Raw genomic sequence first — 23,945 nt, forward strand, 5'->3', positions numbered from 1 at the left:
GGAAGAGGCAGGCTGGGTCAGAGGGCTTGTTGTTCATAGTGAGCCATGGGTGACTGTGAGCCGGGAGGTGCCAGAGGGGGACCAACAGACCAGCAAGAAGCCTCTGCTGTCGACGTGGCCACAGGGAGGTGGAGGTCAAGAGTGGAGATGGGAGTGGAAATCTGGAATTTGATTCCTTTGAATTATCCATGGTTGCAGATCTCCTGGAGAGGTTTCTAGTCCCCTGGGGAGTGCACCTACCTACCCCCATGAAGCTGCTGGCTAGCGACTGACTTTCCTGGAGTCTGGGCTGAGTGTGGAAGCAGCGGGGGGAATAGGAATGGAAGAGGCACCAGTAAATGTCTCTAGAGCATAAGGCAGCATCTGTGTCCCAAACCACGGATCTGTCTTCACCATCCCGCTGCCGAAGAGCCTTTGTGTCCGTTCCCTCTGCCTGGAATGCTCCTCCAAAGCCACATTTGCATGGCGTATTCCTGCATCTCCTTCAAGACTTGATTTAAATGTTTTGGTGAGCCCTTCCCTGCCTGTCCTATTTTAAAATTGTACCCATCCATGCTTTGCTGTCCCTTTCTCTGTTATGTTTTCTTCGTAGAACAATCACCTTCCAATATATTCTATAATTATTTGTTTATTGTCTGTCTTCCTACACTAGACTATATTCTTCATTCAGTCAGGGATTTCCCTGAGTTTTGCTAGCCATTACAGGTAATTGATTAATGTTTATTGACAAAATGAACAAACTGCCTCAGTAAAACCCGAATTCCTACAGGGAACCGGCAGGAAATGTCAAGTGTAGAGTGGGGACTATGGCTAACCAGATAGCTCATGTCACCATCTAAAGAGGACAGCCAACCTTAGCATTGCCAGATGATATTGTTGTTTTATTCTGATTTTTCAAGCAAAACCTGAAATTGGAATTTTGGGATGAGAAGGTGAAATCTACTGATTTTAACATGTGTGAAAAAATAAATTTTAGTGGACTAAGGAGCTCATGGTTCAGTCTGAACAAGCTGTTCAAATGGCACCCGTTTGTGACCTCTTCTTGACCCAAACTGGAAAATGGCTAGAACGGGGAAGGGTAGAAGGGATGCATCAGAAGAGTCTCTCTTTGTCTTGGGTGTGTCCCTGCAGAGCTGAGCAAGCAACAGACTGTTCTGGTTCTCCCTACCCTAGAAAGCAGAGAGATTAACTGAAGAGCTGGTTCGGGGACATTCTGAACGGATTGCTACATACCAGAAGTTCCCAAAGATAATAGAAAGCTGCTCTCAGAAGGAAGAAACTCAAGAGATTCCTCAGTCTGCATTTTGTGAAAACCACTTTGTCTCCACACAGCCCTGGCTGAGTCTTGATTAAATGCTAAATGATTTGATTGAAGACCTGAAACCATGAAACTCCTAGAAGAAGACATAGGAAAAATGCTTCTTGACATGGGTCTTGAGGATTATTTTTTAGATATGATATCTAAAGCACAAGCAACAAAATAAAAAATAAACAAGGGGACTACATTAAATGAAAAGGCTTTTCTGCACAGCAAAAGAAACAGTGAAATGAATGACCACCTATGGAATGGGAAAAAATATTTGTAAACCGTATGTCAGACGAGGGCTTAATCGCCTAACCTAGGTAATCACTAACACCCTCAGAGCCTCATTTCCCCATATGAAAATGAGAGTCTGATCAAGCAGACTTCCAAGGTACTGTTCAGCTCTAACATTTGGTGGTTCTACGGCAAAGCCCTTCCTTTAGGAAAAGTAGCAGGCCATTTGCCAGTGTGGTTGTGCTCTTGGAAATAGAGTCTTTTATTATTTCTCTGTTGAGACTGGAATCTGAGAAAGGTGGCTTTCTCTCCGGACGTCTCACACAAGGGGAAGGAAGGCCATGTTGGGCTTTGACAACTGAAGCATGCATGCTCTTGCTCTCTGAGGGCTGCGTTTCCGATGTACCCGGGGTGCAGATGGGTTGGAAATGAATGGAATTGGCAGAGTTGATTGTTATCTTTTTTATTACTGTTCAGTGTTTGATTTCTGCTATAGCCTCAGCAAATGACAGCAGATTGCTGGGCATGACCAGAAGTAGATTATTTCTTATCTGATCATTCTTTGTGTGTATTTGGGGGTGACTGAAGGTTTTTAATATTGAGAAGTCAAACAGCATGGATTGTTTCTCCGACCATCAGTGAAGCTTGTTATTTACAGTCCCATTACCTTAACTTTCCAATTCTTCCAAAAATAAAAAATTAAAAGCCAGGCATCAGCAGCTTGGCCTGATAATGTTGGAAAATGAAAGCTGGAGATAAATACACATCCTCTATGGCTCTTGGGTCCTTTCTGGGGAACTTTGGATTTGCTACACAGTCTACTTTTTGTGCCTTATATGGTTGAGTCCCATGAGAAATGTCCATCACTCTGGGCAAGTATGTTTGAACCATGTCATGCAAAGGGTTTGGCCACAGGAGGGAGCTAAGTACCTAGAGGGATTAGTTCTGCAACTCGAGAGTTATTTAAATAAAATACAGAGTTATTTTGAGATTCCTGTGATTTAGTTGAAAGTGTTAAAAAATATTTCTATTTTCTGGGGGAATGATTGGGAGTTAAGGACCCAGTGTTTACTTATGGAAGTAGGTTGGGGAAATGGTAGAGGTGGAGAGGGGGCCAGTGATGAAGAGGAAAGGGTTGTAAAACTGTGAAGGGTCCAGGTTTATCCTACTGGCAACTTGCAAGCCAACCAGTTAGCCTGCTGGTTGCGTGGATGCTCGTGGACTCCTGGGTTCACATACAAAGAACTTTATTACTTCCTACAATAGCAGTAGCCAGAGTATCTGCATTTGTACCAGTTCCCTGAACCCCATTCCCGCAGGGTGACATGAAGAGATCCAGTAACAGCTGCACCTGTGGGAAATAGTGTTACAGGAGAGGCACGCTGAGCTTAGGGAACCAGAATATTTTGTAAAGGCCAGTGCAATACTTGCCCTGAGCTCTGGAGGGAGACATTATCTTTCTTCTATGAGCAGTAGGCAAACTTGTCCTTTGCTGTGGAGAGAGAAATCTGTATCTTCCGAGACTGTTCTCTATGCAGATATCCTGGAAAAGATAGTCTGGAACAAAAGTAGTTGTGCCTCTGCTTGCAATATGTGCAGAAACTCAAGAGTTGCATGGAGAATCGTCTTCTGAGAGGGACAAAGACATATTTTTCCCTAAAGCTGCAATTTTCCTCCTTCCTCTCTAGCTGCCTCAGGTGAGTTCACTCCTGGCTTTGAAGCCTAGGAGCTTTCCCTTTCTAGACTCTAAGCATATCTAGGCAGAGAGATTTCTGCCTGAGCTCAAGGCACAATTCAAACTCTTCCTGGGGGCAAAAGCTAAGAGGAATTTTAAAAGTCCTATTCACTTTATGACCAGTGCATCTCTTATACTTACTTCGCTGCTCTTTGCAGAGCAGTTAGGCACTCCAAGGATTGCAAATGTTAGTTTCATATCACGTGTGAAACTAGATGGGACTATGGGTTGTTACCTCAGCAGTCCTCCTTGACTGAGGCAGGTTTTATGTTTTCGGCAGCTAAGTTTCTGAAGACTCAGGTGTCTTCAAAGTTATTCAGTCAAGATGTGGTGGAACCACGGTTCCAAATCAGGCCTATGGACATGGGTAGTTCTCAGTAGTTCTCATAGCCAGAGTTAGACTAGAGGATCTTTTCAGATAGGCTTGACCAAGAAAGGTTGAGGAAAAAATGGGTGAGGGTCCTCAGAATACCTTTCTGAAGCTTCAGCAATTCTCAGGAAGCAGTGTGTGAAAGAGACTGCCAGCTGCCTACTCAGTATCTTCTCTCCTCCTTTTGTAGGGTAGGGTTCCTATATATTTGAGTGTGCAGTTTGTCCAAATTAAGGAAAACTCCACTTGCTAGCTTTCCTTGAGGTCGGGGTTGTCAGTGAGACATGCAGAGAAGTAACTCCCATCAGATTTTTTTCAAGGAGACTCACTTGCTGTTAGGAAACCCTTACTTTTTCCCAGGCCCTCCTTCCTACCTAGAATATGACTGGGGTGACTAGAGCCACAGTGACAATCTGTGATGACAAGGAGCCTCCATAGATGGAAGTATGAGTTAAAAATGGTGAAGCAGGAACATAGGAGGAACCCGGTCCACTGTGGACACCATGTGGCCACCATACCAGCCCTAGAGGATCTGCCTCTGGACTTCTTCAGTGTGAGAGAAATATACTCACCCCCACTTTTTGCCATTGTATTTCTGGATAGCAGATGCATAGACCTCCTTGTAGATATGAGGTGCTTATTGATACCTAATTGTAATCTCTGTATGTTCATTGTATCTGGTTGAGATTTATAGTTGCAGGTGACAGGAACATTGGCTAATTTTAGCATAAAGGAACTAATTATGCTTTAGAAGGTTATGGGGTTGCTCACAGGAGTGAAGTGAGGGCTGGAGAACTAGGCCTGGAGCATGTGGCCACCAGATTACCCTGGAAGGTCTTGGTAGCAGGTGCTGCTTATCGATCTCATCAGTGCATAATAATTTCTTGCCAGACCTGTGTCACTCTGCCAAGACTGAACATCTTAGGGAAGCAAGTATTAGATTGGTTGAGCTACAGTCACATGACTAAACCAAGCAAAGGTCCCACGACCACCCTGTACCAAGTTGGTGAGAGGAAAGATAGAACTCCAGGGACCTCTCCAACTCCTACTAAAGTGGGGAGGGGTGCAGGCACCTGGGTTTATTGTCCCATAAGGACCACATGATGTTGGGGGTGGGTTAGCAGAGGCAATTCCCTACAAGGAAATCAGAGTGCTGATGGGAAAGGGCTCTATACTGAGTGCCCTACCCCAATTCAAAAGTATGTGGCTGAGGATTTAGACCTTTCTGTGGTGAGGTGAATTGATCAAGATGAAAGGCAGAGATGGTTACGCCATGAAGGCTTCAGGGGTGGGCAGTTCCTGACCAGTCTGCCCTCCTCGGGAACACAAGATTAACATAATGTTAGTGCCTGTGTGGAGGGCAAATGCTTCATGTGAAAGAGCTCTTTTAACCTTCTCCGGTTTATGTAGATGTAAGCGCTATTTCATGGTGAAAATACTAATGCATTTACTTCATTGGTTGTCTATTCTTCTCTTAACCAGGTTGCAGTTTCTAACTCACACTCAATAACTCACCCACAGCAATTACAGGTCTTTGCAGGTCTCCTTAAGTGTCCCCTTGTGTTAGGAAATCAGAACTCCAGAAGTATCAAGGGCTGTTTCCAGGGCCATGAGGTGTGATGATAGTGTAGTGAGGTGAAAGCAAATTACAGAGTCTGCAGTTCAGGGGGATATAGGTCATCAGTGGAGTACAGGCATACCTCGTTTTACTGCACTTTTCTTTATTGTATTTTGTAGATGCTGCATTTTTCTTCTTTTTTTAACAAATTGAAGGTTTGTGGCAACCCTACATCGAGTAAATTATTGGGCACCATTTTTCCAACAGCATTTGCTCACTTTGTGTCTCTGTGTCACATTTTGGTAACTCTCACAATATCTCAAACTTTTCATTATTATTTTATTTGTTATGATGCTCTTTGACCAGTGATTATGACTCTGAAAGCTCAGGTGATGGTTAGCATTTTTTAGCAATAAGGTATTTTTTGATTAGGGTATGCACATTTTTTAGGTAAAATGGTATCGTATACTTAATAGACTATAGCATAGTGTAAACATAACTTTCATATGCACTGGGAAACCAAAAAGTTCGTTGTTGACTTGCTTTATTGTGATTTTCACTTCACTGTGGTGGTCTGGAACCAAACCCGCGACAGCGTTGAGGTGTGCTTGTAATGGCTGCTGAGGAGAGCTGGCCTCAGCGTGAAGACGCTTGTGAACAGAGAGACGGATGTGACACGCTAGCCTTCGAGAGTTTACCTGTGCATGGAATACTGGTGAAACACGTTGAAGAATGGAGAAACACAGAAGCTTGGACCCTTACAGTCCCCACCAGACTTTGCACCAGCTTTGGTTTCTTGCTGCATGATACACATCACCGAGTCAGGAGAAAAGCAAAAGCTGGAGCCTGCCTGCTGCTTAAAACTCTCCAACGGCTTTCCAGAGTCAGTAGAATAAAAGCCAAACTCTCGCTCTAGCTAGTGAGATCCGTTATTATCTGACCCTGCCTTCCCAGGTGCTCTCCTTTTTTCCTCTGACTCCACCTGCTGCTTCAGCCGCTCGGGTCTTCTTTCAGTGCTGGAAGCTGGCTCTTGCTCCTTTGCATTTGCTGCCTGGAATGCTGCGTCCCAGAACTGTGCTTGGCGCTCTTGCCGTTCAAGCCTCAGTCAGAGGCCACCTGCTCTAAGCAGAGATTCCAAAGCCTCACTGCCTGGCTTCCGTTCTTGGCTCTATCATGTGCTGGCTGTATACTATTCAGCAAGCACTGAACTGTTCTGTGCCTCATCTGCTCAGCTGTGAATGGGGATTGTGATAGCCTTATATCATGTGGTTGTTGTGCAGTTTATGGAAGTTAGTATAAATGATGCCCTTAGGACAGTGCCCGAGACCAGTCAGTGCCACAGAAGTGCTAGTGTCCTTGTTAGAGGAGCCCTCACTCACAGTGACTGTCACTGAACCTGGTATGTTTTCTCTATAGCAGTCATCACTGTTTGAAATACTTTATTTGCTTACTTATTGTCTCTTTCTTCCAGGCTATATGCAGGATGAATAATTGGAACTACGCAGAACTCAAAGTTAATTCAGTAGATAGGGGAGTCTGGAGTAAAGCCTCACCAATGGCATCCTCACAGCCCCCCTCCCCGACCTGTGTGATGGAACCGCATCAGGGGCTTTGTTGGGTATTTGAACCACCCAGGGGGCCTGTAAAAACCAAAGGTGCCAAACAGAGCTACCATAGAGTCCAGCAATCCCACTTCTCGGTATATCGCCAGAATAATTGAAAACAGGTCTTGCAGAGATATTTGCACACTAATGTTTACAACAGCCAAAAGCAACCCAAATATCCATTGACAGACAAGTGGGTAAACAAAGTGTGGATTATACACATGGTGAAATCTATCAGTCTGAAAAAGGAAGGAATCCTGTCACATGCTACAGCATGGGTGAACCCTGAGGACATTATTCTAAGTGCAATAAGCCCGTCACAAAAGGACAAATCCTACATGATTCCAGTTATTATGTGGTATCTAAAGTAGTGAATATAACTAACACTACTGAACTGTACACTTAAAAATGGTTAAGATAGCAAATTTTATGTTCTGTGTTTTCCTACCACAAAATAAAAACTTTGCTTAACCTAGATTCTGTGTAAATAGACTGTAGTGGGTAGGGCATTTGCATTTTTAAACTCTCCCTTGGACAGCCTGACACCCACCAAACTTTAAGAACCCTGGGTAACATCATCTTTAAAGATGCATCTGTGGTTTGGATTTAGAGCCTTTAAAACTTGCACCATCCCTCATATAAAGCCTTAATTATTTGGAGGAAAAAATGATCCCCGAATCCTCCTCATGGGTTCTCTTTAATTCTGCCAAATTAATCTGCTTCTCATCTGTGTTCATCACTCGCTTCTGTCTGTGGGCACATGGCATCTGGAGCCAGCCTAGGGTGTTTTCCTTGTAGTGTCCACCAGGTGGCAGGCCAGGCACTTGGATCGCACAGCCCAGGGCGCGCGCGCCGACTGCCTGGAGCGCCCGGGGAGCTCGCTACTGGCCTGCCAGGGACCCCACCCACCGTGGGCTGTGGGGTTCCCGGTGCTGCGCAGGCTGGAAACGAAGCCGGCGGGTCAGGTTCCCGGGAGCAGACGTGCGTTTGTTCTCTGGGAAAGGTGAGCAACTCCCTGTCCCTAGGCCCGCGGACGGCCCGACTGCTACCCGCTCTGGGGCTCAGGAGCCTCTCTCCGGGGAGGTCGGCGTCTGAGTGTGTGCGTGTGTGTTGGGGAGTAAATGTTCACAAGCTGTTCTTTTTATTTGGAGGGAGAGCAATGTTTCAGTGATATTTTCTTTCAGATAATTAAAAGGCCTGAGGTAGAATAGGAGATGTTCTGAGTTGTCTGAAAACTCCTAAGTGATGGGGGAGGGTGACTCCAGCTAACACGCACTAGCTGTGGGATATTTAATGGACATCTTAAAATTATTGATTTGCTGACCCACTGCAGGCCTAGCAAGGGGTCACAGTCCACAACAGTAAACAAGTTAGGGTGGTTTGGTGACACGTTGACATGAAAACGGGGGGGCTTTTGACTGTATCTCAAGTCAGGACTATGGTTTTCAACAATTGCCAGATGTTTGCAGGTGAGGAGAAAACACACAGGGGAGGAGGCGGTGCCCTGCAGCATGAGTGGGAATTGGGGGTTTGGGACAAGTCCCCTCACACTCTCTCTGGATAAACTGAGGGTTCCCAGGGCCAGGATTCTCACCTGGCCCTGGTCGGCTTGCTCACTACACACATGTGGGCAATAGTGACTCTATATGAACAGCTCCATCCAGTGCTCGGGGCTGCACAGCGGCAGGAGAGCAAGGGCTGAAGTGGTGGCAGCAGCGAGGATGGCTGGGGGGCAGAGCAGCCCAGAGGCAGAGACCAGCCTGCTGCAGGCAGGCTCTCTCTGAGGGGGGTGGAAAAACCTTTCACTCCAAGAGCGTTCCATTGTCATCTTTCAGTATCACCGAATCAAGAGTGAACTTGCCTGGGGCTGAAACCCACTGGCAAGACAAACTGCTACTGTAAAGTGTCTAGAACACACAGTAGGTACTTAATACCTGCTGTTTCCTTTCCTTTTTGAGAGCTGAAGTCACTTCACAGACTGTTTGTCCAACAGTGACAAACATCTTTGAAGGGCTTAACTACAAGAATGAGGGAATGAGGACACTCTTCAGAGGAGGCACAGGTGTAAAGTCAGCATTCAGTCTGCTGCACTTTTTGTTTCATTTTGGGAGGTCTTGTCACATTCAGAGTGAAGTTCTAGCTGCAGCAGCCCAGAGGCTGAAGTTACAGTTTGTATGCAGGCTTTTGACTGTCAGCCTTGCTTGGCTCATTCTAGAGAACCACATGCAAATCCCTCTCCAAACTACCATTTCCCCACAAATAATAGAGAACTATTGTTAGGAGGATAGTGAGCCTGGAGTTCTATAATAATAGCATTTTCATGAAGGAAAATTACATCCCCACTGTGAGCACAGCTGAGAACATGAAACCTACCATTGAGACATTCTGGTTAAAATGAAGCATTATCCCACAAGATGTGCCTGTCCATAGGGATCTGTGGGAAGCCAGGTGAGAGGGCTTTGCAGGTCCTGTTGGAAATAAGTAGGTAAAAAACAACCGTCCATTTGAGGGTGATTAATCTCAATCATGGGACTCTTAGCAAGCTCTGGCCTCCTCTTCCTGGCAGGAGGCAAAAGTAGATAATTTCTGTCACAAAGAGGCAGCCTAGGGAGAACGGTGTGGGGGTGGCAGAGTAGAAGAGGTGGGGGGCTGCAGTGTTAGCTCCACACTAGAGAACTCAAGGGAATGGCCACATTCAGGGACCTTCCTTCTAGGGGCTTGAGGGTGGGGCCATTTGTAGTAATACAAGGTTGATATGGTGGCACCATCTCCAGTACCTTATGCAGGCTCCCATCCTGCTTCAGGAACCAAGAGATGGGGAGACAGCTTCAGTAGGGGTGGCCTGGGACTAAGGGACTAAGTGGGGACTGGAAAGTCCTCCATCCCCAGATGTGTGGGGGTGGAGTGGGTCAGGGCTGGCCCTTGCCCTCATATGTAAAATGACATCTGTCCCCTTTGCACTTAAAAAAATCCACTTTCATTCTGCAAATTTTCAGATATACTCAGAAGTAAAGAGGTGTATAACCCATTTATTTCAGCATATTTGAATCACTTGGGATCTTTTAAAAATGTCAGTGCCAAGCTAGCCTCCCAGACCATTTAATTCACAATCTCGAGGGGGCTGAAAATTAGGTATTGGTATTTTTGAAGCTCCTTGGCTAATTGCCATGTACAGATAAGTCTGGGAACTCCTGTGTGGATAAAATGAGAGGTCCTGTGGCTAGGATTCTCACCTGGCCTTGGTTGACTAGCTCACTGCACACCTGTGGGCAATACATGGCTGTTGACTCTATAAAAAGAGCTCCACCCAGTGCTCTGGGTGCCACACGGTGGCAGGGCTGCAAGGCTGCAGGAGAGCAGAGTAGAGGCTGGAGTGGTGGCAGTGCCGAGGACAGAGGCCCAGAGGATGGCTGTGCGGGATGACTATGCAGAGAGGCCCAGAGGATGGCTATGCAGGACGACTGTGCAGAGGGGCCCAGAGTATGGCTGTGCAGGACGACTGTGCAGAGAGGCCCAGAGGACAGCTGTGTGGACAGAGGGGCCCAGAGGCAGAGACCTGCTTGCTGCATAGAGACTCACTCTGAGTGAAAGGGATTTTAGTGACTGACCTACCACCTTCAAATAAAGTTGGGTATAACCCTTTCACCCCAAGAACGTTTTGCTGTCAATTTCTTTGGTCACATTGAATCTGTAGTGAACATGCCTGGGGTTGAAACCCATTGGCAAGACATCCAGGTCACCATGTCACCTGGCTTCTGCAAGTATTAACAGGTGGCCAGATTTGCTGAACCAGTCACCCTATGTCCTAGATCCCCAATTTTCCATTGCCCTCAGATTATTTTAAAACAAATGACAGATTATGTTAGTTCATCTCTAAGTGCTTCAGTGTACAACAGGAACTTAATGAAACATAAGCACAATAACATTATCACTGCAAAAAAAGTGATTCCTTAGTCTCATCTAATATTCACAGGTGCTCAGTTTGCTTTTGGGACATTTCTTTCTCTCCGTTATCTTTGATTTAATTTGATTCCAAAGGGATAAATAATGCCCCATTCCCACTTTTGAAGTTACAGAGTTGGTTAAAGGGATGTACAGCTGGCTTATGTGGTTACCCATCCCTTTTCTTTAGCATGATCCTGGGTTCTGAATCCCTCAGGGACAGCCCTGCCCATGTTTGTAGGTGGGGGGACAGTCACAGTGGAGGTAGATGCTCATATGTTCATTCAATGACTGTTGATAGGAGCCCCTTGTATGTCCAGGCACTGTGTTAGGTGCTGGGGAATGGGAAGGTCTGTCTTTGTCACCATTATGTTCTGTTTAGCACAGAGTCTAGCACATGGTAGGGACCTAAGAAATATTTAGTTCAGTGATGAAAGGGTGTGTTTTGTTACCATTACGGTGAGATGACCTAATGCCAGTACCTTCGGTCCTGGTATGCAGCACCCCTTTATGAATCATATATGCACCAACTTCTCCACCTTACCTCTTAAGGATCTGGGAATGATTTTTTTCTTATAAGTTTCACTGCAACATCAAAGAGGTTCCCCAAACAAGATGAAACAGCGTGGCAGAGTTAAATCTTAGTAGCAGAGAGTAGGGCAACCCGAATAGTTGAAATGCAAACGTGCTTTCTAAGCTTCATTTCAGCTGCGAGGTGTCAGCCTTCTTTTTCTATTGAATCCTTTCAAAAGACTGCTAACGGGCAGCAGAACTTGACTGGTTTGAAGCTGACCTTCTTTTATTTCCTTTGCCCAGGCTTGAAGTGAAATATTTGGAAACCAAACCAATAAAATGTCCAGAAGGCAACCAAAATAGCCAAGGAAGACAGGGGGATCTCACTGACCCACACATTTTTGTAAAAGAGTATTTTTCTACTTATTACACTAATATATTTACTATAGAAAATTTGAAGAATATAGCAGACAAATATGAAGAAATGAAATCGCCCATATCTTACCATGCAGAGATAACCGGCATTCTCTGCCAGAGATAATGGGTCCTTTTGGTATACTTCCTCCTAGTGCTTTCTTTCGTGTGTGCCTGAATACACAAAATATACTCTCACTTAGTTATTGTTAATTTCTTTAGCTTAAATGTGCTTAGGCTTTTAAAAACAATTTTTAGTCTGTTTCCTCCTTGGTTTCTCATTATAATTCTGTAAAGGACCTAGGGATGATGTTACTTGCATTTTACAAGTGAGAAATTAAGGTCTGGAAGGTTAAGTGATTTTTCTCAAGGTCACACAAGTGGCCCAGTACTCTCATTTATAATCTTCCTGATCTCAGTCTTCCCTGTGTGTAGAGGTATGACCTGTCTCTGGGGTGGCCCTAGGATTATTTGTGGCCCTGGGACTGACTGTTATTTCCTTCCCCATGTCCAGAGGATTTAGGTCAGAGGCTAAAGATCCACAGTCTAATTATGGATGCAGGGAGGAAGGGTATAAGAGATTAAGTGCCATCATTTATGGGGCAATCCAACATGCATTCTGGATAATGTTTTTGTTAGACACTTATTGACTATTCAATATATAATGATCTTTGACCTCCAAATCCTTACCTCCCCGTGCCCCCTTCTAAAGGAGGCTGTGCAGCCATCACTGCTGCTGCCTCAATGTCTGGTGTACCCTGTCCTCAGCCCACCTTATCGGTGGCCTGGAGATGGAGCCTGACACAAATGTCACCAGGCCATGGTGGATTTTGGTGTGACCTGGTGGTAAAAAGATGAGTGAGAGCAACTGGATGTTCTTTCTCAGGAAAATAAACTACTAAGTATGTGGAGGATTTACTAGTGATCTGCTGTGTGGAGTCAGGACACAGTCATGGCCACAGCCACGTTTAAAGGGAGATGACAATGGAGCAGAAAATATGAATATGTTGGCAGGGGGACAAGAACTGTGTGTGTGGCAGGGAGGATCAGAAGTGCCATAGAGGAGAGAGAGAGAGAGACCCAGAGGCGAGCCCCACGCTACTGCTTCCTGGGGTTTCTGGGCTCTGTGGATCTGACAGTAACTCTCTTCACCCACCCTGTCCCTGGAGATAACTTGCTTGGATCTCTCATCTTTGCAACCAGATGAGACACCTGTCTGAGCAGTCACAATTCCACAGCCTGATGGGCTTCCAGAAGGCCTCCCTTGCCCTCCCAGTTTTGTGATGACAGAGCTGAGGACTTGCCCACGGTCAACAGGTCTCTTGACTCCAACCTGGGTTCCCTGCTGTCTCCAGGTCACATGCTTCCTTGATTTTTTTCTTGCATCCCAGCCTTGGCTTCCTGCCATGTCATTAAGCTTGAGGGTTGGGTTCATGCTTCCAACATGCATTTCCTCCATTTCCTCCATTTCCTTTTGCTGTGTATGTTGCTTAACACTGAGTAGGTGTTCAATAAATACTCGTTAAATCGAATCAGAGGATGCTCTAGATTTGAGGCAGTGAGGAAGGCAGCCATTGGTGAATGCTCCCTTGAATGATGGGCAGGTGGGCATTTCAGATAAGTTTGAGGCAGGACCCCTCAGATCCTAGGCAGCCATTAGTCTGTGAGGTTGGAGGAGGCTCTTCATACTATGGATTTGCCACAGCAAAACTGAACAAAGAGGATGGTTTCTCCTGTGCTTGACAGGTCAGAATCCATTGCCAGCAGCCATGTATCCAAGAGAAAGCAGGTCCAGAGAACTTGTGCGCATCTGACTGTATATCTGCTGGGAAAAAATGCATGTGGTACATTGCAGTTATTGGTGGCTTGGATTCTCTGTATCATTTTTTTTCAACAGTGTAACCGGGATTTGACCTGGGGGGACTAGGAGGGGAAAAGGAGATCAAAATGGTATTTTAGACTGATGTCACATAAGCCTTCATTCTTTTTTCAACAAACATTCATTGAGTGTCATTTATGTACCAGGCATTATTTTAGATGTGGGAATACAGTAGTGGTCTTGAACCCACAAAATCCCTGCTCTACTTGAGCTTACATTCTGTTGGAGTTGGAAGGATGGTTAAGGGAAATGTGGCATGTATGAGTTTGCCAGGATTGCCAAAACAAAGCACCATAGACTGGGTGGCTTAAACAGCAAATATTTATTGTTTCACAGTCATGGGGCCTAGAAATCAGAGATCAAGAAATCTGAGGCTGGAACTCTAGAAATCTGGGCAGGATTAGTTCCCTCTTGAGGCCTCTCTCTGCACTGGTAGATGGACATCTTCTTCCTGCTACTTCACAGGGTCTTCCCTCTCTCTGTGCCTGTGTCCAAATTTCCTCTTCTTAAAGGGACACCAGTGATATTGGATTCGGGCTCCCCTAATGGCCCTGTTTTGACTTAATTAACTCTTGAAAGACTCTATCTCAAAATGCTGTTACATTCTGAAGTACTGAGGGTTAAGGCTTCAACACAACAGGAGGGAGACAAGTCAGCCCATAAAAAGGCATAAATAAAAAAGTGATATTGATGCATCATAACTCAGCATAAAGATTTTGTGTTGCTTTTCCAAACTGGGAAGGGTTGCTTGTTCGTCCATGGTGCCTGTGGCCAGTGTTGGCTTGGAGGGACTGCTGACTGGGCAGCAGAGTGACCTGAGGTTGTGCACTGAGTTGCCTTCAGTAATAGCACCCAGACCACGTGAGAACTGAACCACTGGCCTGTACTTAATTAGTTCAATAATCTAAACAACTTAGAAGAAAGCCCAGGCCTTCTCTCTATATATATTTTAGCATAGCTTGCTGGAAATGATTGGAGAAAGACTGAAGCCATTCCAGGCGAGAGCATTAAAGCAGTTTGTTTTTCTTTAATCACATCCTATTTTCCTAATGGAATTGGAGTGTGTGTGGTTCCTGCTGTTTTATATACTTTGTTCCCATGTAGCCATTGCTTTCTCTTTTCATTTAAGCTTTTGTGGTTTTACTGAACAACGACCTTCTGTGTCATAATGAATTCCTGGATCTCGACATGCTGAGCATAAATCTGCCAAATCTGGATCTTTTTGCTATGGGAGATTCAGTGTTGCTTTTGAAATAAGGTAAAGGTGCTGAAATATTGGTCAGGAATGTAGGAGAAAGGCTCATGGTCCTCCAGGGGCTCTGATGCAACAGGTGCCTGGCCCAAGTGGTGGTGCGTGGGGCTCAGTCTGTCTGTCAATTCAGAAAAACCTTCCATCTGCCAATCTGACCATGGGGACATTTCTCATGGGCACCTGGGAACTGTTAGAAAAGAGCTTTGCAGGCCAGAGTCCCAAGGAGAGTTGGGGAAGCATTCAGAAGGGTACAAAGGCTGTGTCAGGTTTTTACCAGAGGAACCCGTTGAAAATGAAGGATTTAGAAAAGCAGGGGAAGCAGCTGGACTGTCTAGAGGCAAGATTAGGGAAAGAAGTTTTTCTTAATGATTTCTTTGCTTTTCTTTTCCAGTGCCTTAAGAAAGTATTTGTAGGAAGTTCTCTCCATGTTCATTGACTGATTCCCTCATTCCTATATTTGTTAATTTACTGAACATCTATTAGGGGCTGGGGTAGTGTATGATCTCTTCTTTTAAGAAGCCTGCATTAGGAGATGACATTACCAAGGTGGTGGAGTAGGAGACCCTGGCCTTCATCCCTCCACAAAGATCAACACTCAGGCAACTACCCAAGAAAAAAAGAAGCCCTGGAAGAGTTGTGGCGTCCACTTAAGAAACTTCAGCAACACAGGAGAATAAAAAACCTGAGAATAGCAACACAAAAAGGGGTGGAAGAATAATCATTTTGTCTGCATCATTCCATCCTCCAGGCTGAAACTGCTCCGCACTAAGAGAGACATCCCCAGCTAGAAAGAGCTCCCCTCACTGGTAAAGGGGGGAGTGAGGTTCCCAGTCTTTTAGAACACTGCACAAAGGACCCACTTTGGTTTTATCCTACCCCAGATCAGCAAAGTGAGTTGTATAGACACAGTTGGGAACAAGGAAGAGAGTAGAGGTTACCAGTGTCAGGCACACAGCAGGAGACCTGCTCTGCAGTGGATCCTAAGAGCTTTTGCCACAGAACAAAGAACACGGAGCTCTTTGAGGACCATGAAACATGTCTGTATCCACATGTTCTACAGGTTAGGGTTGCATTAAAATGTAAGTGACAGAAAATCCAACAACAGTGTTTTAAACAAATAGATATTCGCTCTGGCAAGAGACTGTAGAGGGGGGATAGTTGGCAGGTTCAGTGGCTCATGCCAGTGCTGGATTCTCTGCAGTTCCCTCGGCCATTTGCTTAAGAGCTGACAATGGTGGCTGCTGTTCTGGCCATTTCAGCTGCATCGGCTGCAGGAAGAAGGTAGAAGGTGAAAGGCAGCACGGGCAGATATTTGGTTATATTTCATTGGCTAGAGCTGTGTCACATGACCACTCCTCATGGCACGTGAAGCTGTGAAATGAACATTTAGCTTTGATACATTTATTGAACAGCAGGCAAGAGAGAGAGGCCTGAAATTGGTGTTGGGTAGATGGAACTTAAATGTCTACCACAGAAACAATGATGCAATTAGTATTCAATATTCATGTAGAGTTAGGATTACTTTCTTAGGATTATTTCTAGATATGACATTTATGGCTTAAAGTCATTTAACCTAAAAATGGTTTGAAGAATTACTTTGGGACTATGTTGATAGCAACAATGAAACATGGCTTTTATTCCATGTTCAACAAACCTAACATTGGTATGTAATAAAATGTAGTTTTATTTTCGTCCCTTTTTGTCCCTTTAAATTTTATTGGGTGGAGTCGGGGGATGAATTTCCCTTGCCTGTGATAGAAACTTTGGTAGGTCCATGGCTTTTCTGCTCACTCTTAGGCAGCAGACAGGCCGATGGTTATGTTAGTTGCAAACACATTTCAGAAACTAGGTTATCCAGACCCCAACAGTAATCAAATCTCTGAATGTAATTAACATGCATGAGGTTGTATGCCTCTCGAAGTTGGACCCTCACTGTGGCTGACCCCTTGCTAGAGCAGTGGTATGTCCTTTTTCTGTCTGCATGGGGTGGGACTCCTAGGATCTGAACAATTCTCTTCAAAGTAATTGCTTCACGAATTATCCCTTCCTCCACACTTACAGAATTTTATAATCCCAAAGAAATTAAAGGCCTCTGGGTGAGGGGTTCAGGAGTCATGAAACTGGTTCCTAACCATTTCCTATAAATTCTGTGCTGGAGGCTCATCTTAGCCCATTTGAGCTGCTGGCATAGAATACCACAGACTGGGTGACATATGAACAACACAGATCTGTACCTCAGAGGCATGAAGGACAGAAAGGCCCACAGTCAGGTCGCGAGCAGACGTGGTGTCTGGTGAGAACCTGCATTCTGGTTTATAGATGGTTGTCTTCTCTCTGTGTTCTCACATGGTAGAAAGGACAAGGTTACTCCCTGGGGTCTCTTGTATAAGGTACTAAGCCCATTTCTGAGGGCTCTGCCCTCATGACTTAAGTGCTTCCCAAAGGCCCCACTGCCTAACAACGTGTGTGTCAGGATTTCAAAATATGAGTTTGGTGGCGCACAAACATTCAGTCTATAGCAGGGCTGTTTTACACTCACTCACTCTATATATGGCTGTTCAACACCACAATCTGTGGTACCAGCCTCTTGGTTGATATAGATGGGGAGAATTCCAGCCTAGCATCTTCCAGATGAATGCAAAGCTGTGCAGTGGTGAACTTCCCCTCAAGGCTTCTCTAGAATCAAGACAAAGTTCCCACTCTCCCTGGAACTGAAAAAAGAAAAAGCTAGCAATTGTTCTGGTAGTAAAAGTATGTGTAGTGATTTGCATAATCCCAATGTCTGTGAGAGCTGAAAGCTGGCTGGTACAAAGAGGTTAGGCAAATCCTTGCTAAGGAATATAATGCTACGAACTGTCACTGTCTATTTAAACTCATGGGGAGTGCCTTATGGAAGAGGCAGCTGGAATTGCTATGTTCTTTCAGAGAATAGTGTGTGATGGCTTCTCCTACTTAGAGCTGTCCAAAATGCAAATCCAGTGGCTGCCCTGGTAGCTCTGTGCTGGAGGGTGTGCTGAAGGCCCAGTAGTGGGTCTCTGCATCATGAAGAAAGATATGATCTGGTTACAAGATCAGTGGCCCTGCCTAATGGCAACTCTTGTAAAGTCCCCACTATTGAGTTTGGGGAACTTGCTCCATGCAGGACAGAAATGCTGCCTATGGGCTTCTGTGGCTATCCTTGTGCCAGTGACTTGGGGGAAGCACAGCCTTTGTGGTGGAGGGCTGAAATTGTCTCTGTTAGCTCATATTCCTTTCCCTCTCCAGGAATCCTCCCCTTTTCTCCCTCCATCCATGCAGCCCAGCTGTCTTCTGAGCCTTGGCTTACAGCCTCCTCCTCCATTAAGCCCTCACTCACTTGCCTGCAGGCCATCTCTCCCTGTGGTTGTGCAGCAGCACCACTATTTACTTCCTGGCATTGTTGCTATGGATGCTGTGTGAGAACATCTCTGCCGTTACCTTATGTGCCTTTAGGAAGAGCTGACAATGCTCACATGAAATACAAGAACCCCAGGGTCCTCTCATGAGAGATAAGCCCTAAGAAACCACCATGGGGCTGGGACCCTCCTCTGTGAAATTCATCCTTGTTGAATAATTGACCACTGTCCATCTCAGCTTGAAGGCTGCTGATCATGCCTTTCATTTCTTTACCTTCAACAGGTATTGAGTTCCAACTATGTGTCAGGCTCCCGGCTCCCAGGACACTTTAGGAAGGGCTGTGGTACTTGTTCCTCCAGGTACCCAGTCTTGGGGAAGCCTGGCAGGTGGGTGCGTGTAATTAGGTGGAGAATTCCATTCACTCAGGTCTAGAAGGTGCTTTCTGGCCAGATGAGTGCTCAGAAGCTCAAGAAGAGCTACCCTTTCCCAGGGGATGGGTGTGGCAAGGAGGGTCTCGCATCAGAAACCAGGGCACTGGAGCAGAGAAGGCTGGTGTGCATGGGAACCGATGATCTAGCAGGGAGGCTGGTGAGAGGAGGGATTTTTGGCAACTGGTAGTTGCCAAACTAGTTAGTGGGAAGCTTTGAAGAGGACAGATATCTAAAGGGCATTTTTCTGATGCTTTTCTATGGATCGTTCTGTGAAATCCTCACCCTAGCCGTGTCCTTTAAGGAAAACATGGTGGGTTTGGGCAATGGCAAGTCCTTGGTATGACTGTGCTTAGAGTGCTTGACAGTGGCAGTGGGAAGTGAGGTTGACCAGGAGGCCTGGCCAGGTCACGTGTGTGTCAGCATCCATATTGCAGCCTGTAGTTCTCCGTTCACCCTTTGGTTAGATCATGCTTTTGGCAAAATATATGCATCCTAAATAATTTTTATTTCACTATTTAATTTTTTAATATGTTCCATTAGCTAATCTTATTTACTTTTGCCTTTTTATTTGCAGTTTTTTATTGTATTATCTGTTTTTTTTATGATATAATCTTGCTGTTTAGTTTACCTTGGCCATCTTTTATAGTTCTAACACTTTAAGTACACACTGTTCAACTCTTCGAATTTATTTTCCAGCACAGTTTTGTTGGTATTCTTTCCAGCATATTTTAAGCTCATGTTTACTTATGGCTTTTACTTTTTCAGAACTATTTTTGTCGTTTTAGCTTGTTCCACCTTATTACTGTCATAGATAGTGGTTCCAATGTCTGGCCTCATGTCACAACTGCTTGGTCATCCCCATACAGTCCCTGCCATGCCACAGGCAGAGTGGGTGGCCCTAAGTCTTTACAGAGGGAGTGATTGAATTCATGATTCATTTGTGTTGAGTCAATTGCCAGGTCCTGGCCATTTTACCTCCTGAACATTGAAAATCCACCCCTTCATCCCCTCTGCCACTGCGTCAGTACAGGCTGCCCCCATCTCTCACCTGGGTCCCTGTACAACCTCCTAATGGCCTCCTGTTTCTTCTCTTCTAATTTACTTTCCACCCTGCATCACAGTGACATTTTCAAAATGTAGAAAAGATACATAAACATGCTCCCATTTATTTTTGGCTGATGACTTAGGATATATAACATTTTTTAAAAATTGCAAGAATTAAATAAACATGCTTCTGATTTAAAAAAATAATTCATGTTAGCTTTAAAAAATGTTTCTACTATGGAAAATACCAAACCTTAATGAAAATAGAGTAGTATAATGAACCCCCATGTGCCCATCACCTGCCTTCTACTGTTATCAACAGTTCACCATTTTCATCAATCTCTCTTTTTGTATTTGCATTTTGCTTGAACAGCAAAGTTTTATTTTGTAATTCCTGGTCACCATGTCATTTCAGTGCAGTTGTTTTTTAACACAAACCTGGAATTGTCACCTGCCTACCTAGAACCTTTCATTGTCACTCCAAGGTTGCTGGATTGGGTGTAAATGCTGCAGTCGGCACTCACCTCCTGGCCTTAACAGCAGCCCTATCTATGGTTTCTCATCTCATCTCTCCTACTCCATGGAGCCCCTTGCTTTTCCTGAGCCACCTTTTCTCTCTGCCTGCAGACCTTTGTACTTGTTAACATCTTTACCTGGGGTGTCCAGTCTCTCTACCCCACCCCATACCCTGTAAACCTCTCATTTCCTCCTTGCATTTTAGATCCTGAGCTCTGGGAAGCTATCCTGACTCCCCTTCTCTGACTCCTCTCCTACTGACTTGTCCACCCATAGCCCTGTACATTCCTGTCATAGCATTACCTACACTCTTTTGGAATTGTCTGTTTACATATTTATTTTCTCCCTAGTCTCTAAGCTCCTCGAGGATAGGATGTTTATTCTTCCACCCCACTTTTAATTATGGGAAATAGTGAATGAAGAGGTATTTGACCTTGTCCTTGGGAATGTTCTGACTGCCTGGGGTTGGGGTACTCCTGACACCCCTCTCTCAACCATTCCTTGCTCATGTCACCATTCATTGTCATTCACGTGTCACCGTCTTTTGTACTCACTTCAGCTTGGGACAACTTTGGGGAGAAGTGAGGGCAGAGTCAGAGCATCCAGGAACTCGTACTCCCTGTTTTTATGCCAGATTGGGGGCTTTCTAAGAAATGGGAGTCTGGGCAGCCCTGAAAGTATGGGGCTGCTCTGTGCCAATGCCCTGTCCTTGTCCAGGACCTGGAGACTTGGGCTTATGGGCCACGTCTACACACGCAGGTGGCAATGGACAGAGACACAGGCTGGCTCTTCACTGAAATGTCCAAGGCTGCCGGCACTCAGGAAGTTGGTCAGAAGTCTGATAAAGGGCTCCAGAGTCTCTGTGGGACTGCTTTTTGTTAGGGGCATACACGTTAGACTGCTTACTGCTTTGGCCTTTGTGTAAGAGCAGAGCTGGGTTCTTCAGTGGGCTGTGTCCTACCCATTCGCCTTGCACACAGTTGTATCTGGATGGATTAGGTGAGTCCAGTGAATGGTCTTTCTGCTTCTCTGAGATAGGGCAGAGTTTCACACCCACAAGTAATCTCTTTTCTGAGAATATTGTCCAAAAACTAGGTCATCTATTGTAAAAGAAATTAGGCAGTAATTAAATTTAACTGGAAGTTATAGTATTGGTGGTTTCATTTTAGAGGGAGTGTGCCTCTCTAATTACTTTATTGCTGCAGTTACACTGGCTGGGCTTTTTTTTTTTTTTTTTTTTTGGCAAGGAGTGGTGGTGGAGGAAAAGGTTGTATTTAGTAAATTATATGGTGATTATTTCTGGACTTGAAATTTCAGTCCGCAGAGTCCCTCTTCACTGTGGGTGCTGCTTCCTTGTGGCCTTCTCAGGTCTGCCTGGTGGGAGCTGGTTCCCCTGCATAGGCCTTCAGCTCGCCTGCCTCTGGATATCTTTTGGCAAAAGAGCTTCACAGACAGACAAGACCAGGCTAAGGAAAAAGCAGCTATTTTTTTTTTCCATATATGTGGTTAGTTGCCACAGCTGGATGGGATATAAGTGATCTCCCACTGTTCCCCCTCCTTTTATGTTCTGATTGAAAAGGGCCCAGAGAGGCCAGTCCTGCAGGAGGCCAGCCTCCTAGTTGAGGGGCAGAGCTGGCAGGAGAACCCAGGTTCCATGACTCTTATTCAGCGGCCCGCCACGTGCTCCCTTCCCACAGGGAAGCCTGAGGTCCGGGCAGGCAGGGACAGTGGGGCTCCAGCTGGAACTGGGTGCCGTCACATGGGCAGAGAATGCTGAGTTGAATGCATGCTGAGTGGTGGGGCCACTGGGGACTGTCTGGCTGCACCCTCGGTGTGTGGATCATGGGGCCTCCTCACATTTCCTTTAGACCTAAGATCCATGTAGGTCATGTGCAATGATCATCCATTCCATCACCTGGGCCGTAGTCCCATGGTGCTCTCAGATCACCACCAGCTTTCCACCTTGCTCTTCACCAAATGGCTTTGACACAAGCCTCCTCTCTTTCCTTCTGCTTAAACATTCTGGACAAATCAACCAAGACCCATAAAGTTCCCAGAGGTTGCCATTCCTGTTTTCCTGTGACTTCTTTACTGGGGACTGTTATTAGTGTTTGCGAGGAAAGCCCACCATTACATCCATAGCTTGCTATGTTCCTTAAACAAATTTATTTCTTCTGAAGGCCCACAGATATGGTCCAACATCCATTCCCTAATAAGTATTTTTCATGCTAACTGTTCCTTAATTAGAAGGTACAGACGAGTGGGCAGCCAGCCCAGCAAAGTGTGGCATGTCTTTGTACAGACCTCGCTGGCTTTGGCTGGGCACCTTGCCAAGGAGGATGATACCAGGGTTGTGCCTCAAAGCACCATCTTGGCTTTGTACATGTGAAGTTCTCATAGAGCTGGACAATTTTTATGAGCAAGAAGAAAATCATAAGCAGTGAAATAATAGCTCAGCTCTGGAGATTCCTTAAAGAGCAAAGAAAGATCCCATGGAGCACATTTCAGCTGGTTAATAAGGAAGGGTCTGTATATAACCAGCTCCCAGATTCTATCAATATATAATTACTACATATTTTCCAATCTGCCTCTGGGAAACGTGGCAGGTAAAATAGGTTGAGAAGAAAATAATGGTGCTTGTTGCGCCGTATATTAGATTGATACCTGCTAGTACTTGAGCAGGCTCTGCAGGATGATTGGAGGGCCCCAGCACTCTCAGGGCAGGCAAACCAAAGTAACTCTTTAAGCTCTTTGATCTTTTAAATACCTCCATACACACAGGCCTCTGCAGCATTCAGAGCAAGCAACTTCTTTAAGATTCCCTGTCTTAGGGATTGGAGGTCTTGCTAGACCTGACCAGGGGAAGCCTATGGGTTATGTGGAAAAATGATTTGTGTCCACCTCTCTCCACTGCCCCCCAGTGCCAGGGGCAGCCCTGCAGGCTTTTTCTTCCCTGTTGGGGTTGGTGGGAGCCTTGGGTGGGGCCCTGTGATGCTGGAGTTGCTGTCATGCAGGTTACTGTCCAAATAGTCTCTAGTCTCAATTTTTCCCTCTTTGTCATTCTTCCTTATTTAAAAACAAAAAATTATTTGAAAAATGAAAATACAAATCAGTCACCTTGAATTCAAGGATTTTTTTTCATATTACCTTTTGGTTTTTGTTCTCATAAACATAGTATACATATATGTTTTTAAAATTATATTTAGTGTACACTTACTTTCTGGAATTATCTTTTTCCCCACATACCATGTTTTCCTCATGTTTTACTCAGTTTTGACATCAGTGATCTTAAGTTAAGGCTACCTAACATTTCATCATGCTGACGTGTCAGAATTTAGGTAAGCACAGATACACATATGAAGTACCCAGCATGATACTTGTGGTTTATTTATTAATTCATTTGTTTATTCATTCATTGACCAAATACTTATCAAACATCTGTTTTGTGCCAGCATTGGAGAAAAGGAAGTAAATTTGACATAGTTGGTGCCTTTAAGGGGTTTCTAAGCTAGTGATATAGAAACTAAGGAAGGCCATTCAAAGTAAAAGATTTTTTTCTACTTAACATTAGTTTGACACCAAATGTGTGGGAGGTTTTCCTAAACCAACCAATTTACAGCTCTCTGGATGCCCACTGGGTTTCTTATAATTCAGTTCTGACACTACAAGGAGTTAGCATAGACCCCACAGATTAGGGGCTCAGTCCCATAAATAAGACTGCCCCCACTTCAGATGCCAATCACAAAAACAGTCCCCTGCCCCCACCACTTCTGAC

At 45.0% G+C, this 23,945-nt stretch overlaps 1 long non-coding RNA gene across 2 annotated transcripts in view; it reads left to right on the top strand.

Annotated features, from left to right (window-relative positions):
- The first annotated feature begins 7,677 nt into the window (after window positions 1-7,677).
- LOC108401363 (uncharacterized) overlaps window positions 7,678-23,945 on the top strand; it is a 71,415-nt gene continuing 55,147 nt past the window's right edge. For both annotated transcript variants that reach the window (XR_012133370.1, XR_005061979.2), the window contains exon 1: window positions 7,678-7,807. This is a non-coding gene — a long non-coding RNA (uncharacterized lncRNA). The remainder of the gene's footprint in view (window positions 7,808-23,945) is intronic.

This window comes from Manis javanica, chromosome 7 (genome assembly GCF_040802235.1).
Source record: "Manis javanica isolate MJ-LG chromosome 7, MJ_LKY, whole genome shotgun sequence".
Lineage (NCBI taxonomy): Eukaryota > Metazoa > Chordata > Mammalia > Pholidota > Manidae > Manis > Manis javanica.